The following is a 6,491-nucleotide window of genomic DNA, read 5'->3' as shown; positions in this document are numbered from 1 at the left end:
TTGTCTCCTTTCTCGAACTGCCCTTCGATTTGGTTTCACAGGCTTTTCGATTTCTGGATCAAAGAGAAGTTCAGCTGAGGATTGGCCTCGCATACAAGGTTAGACAAATTGTGAGTAATAAACAGTTTTAAAAGAAAAATCAATAATTAAAATTAAAAAAAAGAAATTATTGCAGAGCAAAAAATTTCAATTAAGTAAATAAATTATACTCAATAGTGATATGGCAATCCCTGACAACATGCGCCAAAAACTTGACAACGTTTCAGTCAGTGTTCTGCATCGTTACAAGTAATAATTAAAACGGTAATACTGAGTTTCGAACTCAAGGATTGCGTTTTACTATCGAATTATATTTAATTACTAAAATTGAACAAAAAAGTTCCTAAATTGATTGAAATAATATTTAAAATTAACAACAATAATAAAAATGATCTTTTATAATAAGAAAAATGTCAAGGATGAATTTCACTTCGAATCCGACCTTGATGTCTAATTACAAGAAGGATTGATGAATGATTCTTGATAAACCTCTTCTAATGGTGTTAACAACAGTCGTCTCAGAGTTTTCCTGTTATGACACAAGTCTCCAAACTTCCCAATAGTCAAAAAGATGTATAAAAAGTGAAAAAATGTGTTTTAATGTATGTTGTCGCGTGCCACGCGCCCCAGGCGCAGATGTTGCACTTCAAGTGTGAATCAACAGATTCATTAGGGCGGAAATGCGCCCCAGGCGCAGCTATTGAGCTTTAGGCGCACAACTTCTTCTGTTTAACGTTTTCTGCATTTGTCTCCTCTTTTGATTCTGAATTAGGTTCCAATGTCTTCATGAACGTTGTAGTTATGGATCGTAGCTTTCATTTGCACTTGGTTGGACTCCAGTTGAACATCTACAACTCCATATATTGTTGAAATACTCCACATAGATTATATTGATTTCTCACCAAAATTCAGCATTGCACCAAAACAAAGTAATAATGCAAAACTACAAACAAAACATATACGTATTCAAGTAAGTAAGAACATATACATTTAATTAAATCAAAGAACTTAAATCAACAAAATATATCAAATAACTCCTTAAATTAACTAATGAATAAAAGATAAACAACACTAAAAAAAATAAAAAATAAATATGCATATGATGAGGAGTCATCACAAAACCAGGAGGACGTTGCATATAAACATCATCTTGGAGATCCTCGTGCAAAAAAGCATTGTTGACATCTAATTAATGTAAATGTCAATGTTTGACCGCAATGATAGATAAAACTAATCTGACAATTGTAATTTTTGGAACAGGAAAAAAGTTTCTAAAAAATCAACTACTTCAAGTTGAGTGTACCCCTTTGCAACATGTCTAGCCTTGTGTCTTTCAATAGTACCATCAGATTTTAATTTGGTCTTATAAACCCATTTACATCCAACAACATCCTTATCAATGGATAATTCAATCAATTCATAAGTATGATTAAGTTGTAAGGCATTAATTTCCTAATCCATTGCTTTTTTTTTTTCAACAATCAAGTTGTATAGCAAGATTAGCAGAAAGAGCAAAAATATAAGAACAATGCAAAGAAGACACATGATCATAAGATAAGAAATGATTAAGGTTATGAGGATTACCCGAAATATTGTGGATAGAAGGCTTTGGAATAGGAACAAGAGAACATTAATAGCCATTTAAATATGCAGGGATATTTTTAGATCTAGTAGAAGTTCTAATATTAGAATTAGGGGGATGAGGTAAAACAAAATCGATAGTATGAGAAGCAATATTAGGTTCATCCATATTAGTATTATTGTTAGAAATATTAGGACAAGCAGGATGGGATAAAATGGAAGACATATCACCATCGACATCAATATCCAATTCATTAGAAAAATCTGAAAAATTAGAAGCAGTGGACAATGGAAGCTGATGATGAATTTTAGTAATAACATAATCAATGTTAAGATAAGGGAAAATAATTTCATAAAAAACATGTCTTAAAAAAAAAAAACTTCCTTAGTGTGTAAATCAAATAAAATATACCATTTGACACCATTTTTATGACCTAAAACAATACATTTTCTAGCTCTAGATTGAAACTTAGTCCTATGAGCTGAAATAGTATAAGCAAAACATAAAGATCCAAAAACTCGTAAATGAGAAATATTAGGTTCTTTAATATATAACAAAAACTAAGGAGACAAATTTTGTAATTTCATAGAAGGTAAACAAATTCAAAATAGGAACAACATGTGAAACAAAATAGCTCCAAAAGAAAAGGGTAAATGAGACTGAAACAAAAGACCCTTAACAATATTTAAGATATGTTGATGTTATCTTTCAACCATCACATTTTGTTGAGGGGTTTCAACATAAAAAGTATGATGAATCCTTTTTCATTAAAAAAATGTAACCATAGAAAACACAATCATTATCAGATCGAATTATTTTAACCTTTTTTTAACTTGCGTTTCAACATAATGATCAAAAGAAATAATGTGATTCCTAGTTTTATGCTTGGTAGTCATTAATTTTATCTAGATAAACCTAGATTTGTCATCAATAATTGTTAAAAAATATTTATGACCATGAATAGAAGGAGTAGCAATAGGTCCCTATATATCAACATGAATAAGATCAAAAGTAGAATCAGAAACAATATCACTAAGAAAAAATATAACTTCTTTTGCTTGGAAAAATGGCATACATCACAATGTGACAAATCATAGGTAAGCCCATATAATTTTTCTTTGTTACATTAGTATAACAAGTAGAAGAAGGGTGTCCTAATCAATAGTGCCAAACATGTTTTAAAGGAAAAATAGGAATTATTGTATCTACAACATGAATAGAAGGAGCGGTTCTAGAAGCATCATGAGTATTAGATTGAAGAATAACTAGTTCATATAGGCCATGGCAAAGAGTGGCATTACCAATCATCTCAAAATTTTCAAATTCTGAATAGCACAAGAGGTATTTGAAAAGGTTAAAGTACATGGTATACACTCAAAGAGTTTACTAACATAAACAATATTAAAAGAAAACATAGGAATGTAAACAATATTGTATAAGGTAATTGAATTGTTCAAAACCATAGTGCCACTATAAGAAGCCGAAGTCAAATTACCATTGGGAAGTCCAACATAAATAGGTTTTATAGATTTTAACTTGTATAAAAAGATAAAGAAGTGGTAAAATAATATGTGGCACCATAATCTAATATCCAAATAAGGAAAAATTTACCTTTTGTATTACCTGAATCAAATGATGCAAATTGCAAGTTGTAATTACTAACCAAGGTGGAAACATGAGAAGAATTGGAAGAAGAAGCAGAGGAGGGAAGAAGAGCTAGCAAACCTTAAACTTTCTCTTTAGTGAAAGATGATATAGAGGAAGCATCATCTTGAGATACATAATCAATATTATTAAAAACCTTCTTGGTTTGGTACTTAGGAGGAAAACCAAGGAGAAAGAAACACTTATTAAATGTATGATTTATTTTCTTGCGATTAGTGCATAATCTAGGGTTATGATGTTTTCTAAAATTGGGTTTAGAATTTTGTTTAGGTTTACCAAGAAAGGATTTTGCAGATGAATTACGAGTGTCAATAGCCAAAATAGTATAATCAGGAAAAATTCCAATGTTTCCAATGTTCAATTGACGTTCTTGTTGCAAAATCATGGAAAAATTCTTTATATGAGGAGGGAGAGGATCAAGAAAAAGAATTTGGTAACGAACTGCATAGTAGTTGTCATTGAAACCTTGTAGAAAATACAAAATAAGATCGTGATCTCGATATTAAGATACCTTAGTGAAGGTGTCGCAATAACCAATTAACGAAGAGGTACACGACAAAATAGGGTGGAAATTGAAGAGCTCGTCGAAGATTTTCTTCATATTCTTTAATAGGTTGTACGAAGAATCGTCTAGCTTGATGGAGGAGATATCTGAAATGATTTGAAAGATTCTAACAAAGTCACCTCGAGAAAACCAATTTTTGAGTTCTTGTCAAATAGAAGAAGCTTCGTCGATCCATAAAATGTTGCTCACAATCTCAAGAGTCGAATGATAAAGCCAAGACATAACGAGAGTATTGCAACACTTCCAAAACGAAAAATTTGAGTCTTGGGAATCTGGTTTCTTTACTGTGCCATCAATCAAACATAATTTGTTCTTCATCTCTAAAGAAATGTACATGGATGCTTGATAATTCGAACCATCAAAGACTGGGAAAACCAAAACAAGAGAAGGGTTTTCATTTGGATGAATATAGAAGTGATTAGTAGGGTCGGGATTTGGAGGAAAAGGAGGTACAAAAGGAGGATGATTTTATTGTGGGTCTTGAAATTCTGCCATTGAATTAGAAGAAGAAAAAAAAATATAGCAAAGAAATGAGAAGAAGGGAATAAAAGATAAAGGTAAGAAAAATTTGTTTTATGGAATAATAGAAATTGTTTTCTAATTAAAAAAGAGATAGCAAAAAGCTATTTATACAAAATGTTTACAATCAATTATCAGATAACATACTAACTTCAAAGAGATAAAAAAGATAAAGTAGTTACAGTAGAAAAACAAACTAATATGAAAATTGATTATGTAAAAATATCTTTATCAGTTATCGATCAAAAGAAAAGAATTTACGATGCATTCCAAGATTGATTTTTGCAACCACGAGAGCACCATATTATTGCAGGAGGCCCATGGATCGTAGAGATAATTGGCTTATGAAGGTTGGACCAACGTGCCAGCTTGTTCTTGGAGATCAATGAAACACTCATCATGCGAGCTCAAGAATTATAGTTTTGCAATCTAAAAAAGGAGTAACAAGAACCGACAATGGATTTTTATTGGGGTGAATATAGTAGGGATTGGTTGCAAAGTCTGGTTTAAGAAGAGGAAATATAGATATTGAAGATGAACAAAAATGGGCTCATACCACATCAAAACAAGGAAGGCAGAACAATTTTTCAGAATAATACCTCAGTCATTTTATTAAATTAAAACTGAATTATAGTATTACAACTTAAACATGTAAGTATGAGATGAATTTATATATATGTAAAGAAAGAAGAATAACTAAATAACAAACTAGACAGAAATAGAAAAGTACAATAGAAATAGAAGAAGAATAACTAATTATATGTTTGATAATTAATGTCATTGTTGATACACCTAATACAAGTGCTACATCAAGTAACTCATGTTTTTTAAATATATTTTTATTCCTTTAAAATATTGTTAATTAAATATAATCTATTATAAACTTTCATATATATGAACGATATATAAACTCAAGTTTTGATATACTCTATACCATATAGAATTAACAAAATCAAATTCTATAATTTTTAGTTTACGCGATAAATATCATTAGATTTAACGTGTTTGTAGTATGTATCATTTTTCATAAAAAAATTCATAAAAAAATTAATAAAAAAAAATAATGATATGTTAATTTATTAAATATATAATGTTGACCACTAATCAACAATTAGTAAAAATAAATTAAAAAAAACAATTTAAAGAAATTCAAAACATTAAAAAGTAATGCTGTAACAAGATAGGTTGTATTAATCATTTAATGCATCCTTCTTTTTTATAAAAACAATCTTCCAAAAATAAGAAAATGTTGATATATACAGCTATACAATTCCTTTTAAAAGACTATATTTTCAACAAGGCTGCTTCCGACGGCGAGAAAGCAAGCAACAATAGCGCCGCCATTAACCCAACAGGAAATAGAAGGAATACCAACGGCGGCGGTGGCAATGGTGGCAATATAAGCGGCAGAACAACTATTGACGCTGCCAGCGCCACCAGAATCAGAATGGACCCTGCACTGAAGAACAGCACCATGCCACTGCCGGTGGTGATTTTTTGCATCAGATTTCCGGCGACCGGAAGAAGAGTGAAACTAGAAATAGTTAACAATAGAATGTGAATAAGGAATATTTGGTAGAAATAGATAGAAAGGTGAGAAAGAGAATTTAAATAGCGTGATATGCTACGCGCGTTCCGTGAGCCGCCGTTGAATTATGTTGGGTCCCACTCTTAAACTACTAATCAGATTACGTTTGTCGGAAAATCTCTGGTTTTCACTTATCCATCAAACTTTTTATTTTTTTTCTTGCATAAGAATAATATTTTTATTTTCTAAACTATTAAAAGCTTACACGCGATTCTCCTTACATTATCAATTTCGGGTGTGTTAAGCATGTATCATCAGATTTAGTGGCGAAATTAGTCTAACTTTATGAGGCGGTTAATATATTAATTAACCAAGTAATATTCAAAGATATTTCAATCAAATTTATCTATGATTAAATATATAATAATTAGTAATATCTTTTTTAATATAAACAGTTAAATTAATTTTAAAAAATTTATCTTCATTTTTAGTTTCTTTAGTCATGTCTTAACAATTTTTTACTATTAAAAATGTTTTAGTTATAATTACACATTGAAAGTATTACTAATAAAATACTTATTTGAGGTAGCTAA

At 30.2% G+C, this 6,491-nt stretch overlaps 1 long non-coding RNA gene across 1 annotated transcript; it reads right to left on the bottom strand.

Moving 5' to 3' along the window:
• Positions 1-409: 409 nt before the first annotated feature.
• Positions 410-5,947, bottom strand: LOC140921054 (uncharacterized). The gene is made up of 2 exons (XR_012163905.1): positions 1,624-5,947; positions 410-982 (listed from the first exon to the last, which is right to left on the bottom strand). It is a non-coding gene; the product is annotated as an uncharacterized lncRNA (long non-coding RNA).
• Positions 5,948-6,491: the final 544 nt, after the last annotated feature.

This window comes from Cicer arietinum, chromosome 7, assembly GCF_000331145.2.
Source record: "Cicer arietinum cultivar CDC Frontier isolate Library 1 chromosome 7, Cicar.CDCFrontier_v2.0, whole genome shotgun sequence".
NCBI classification, from domain to species: domain Eukaryota; kingdom Viridiplantae; phylum Streptophyta; class Magnoliopsida; order Fabales; family Fabaceae; genus Cicer; species Cicer arietinum.
This window is presented reverse-complemented; position numbering and strand designations above follow the sequence as displayed.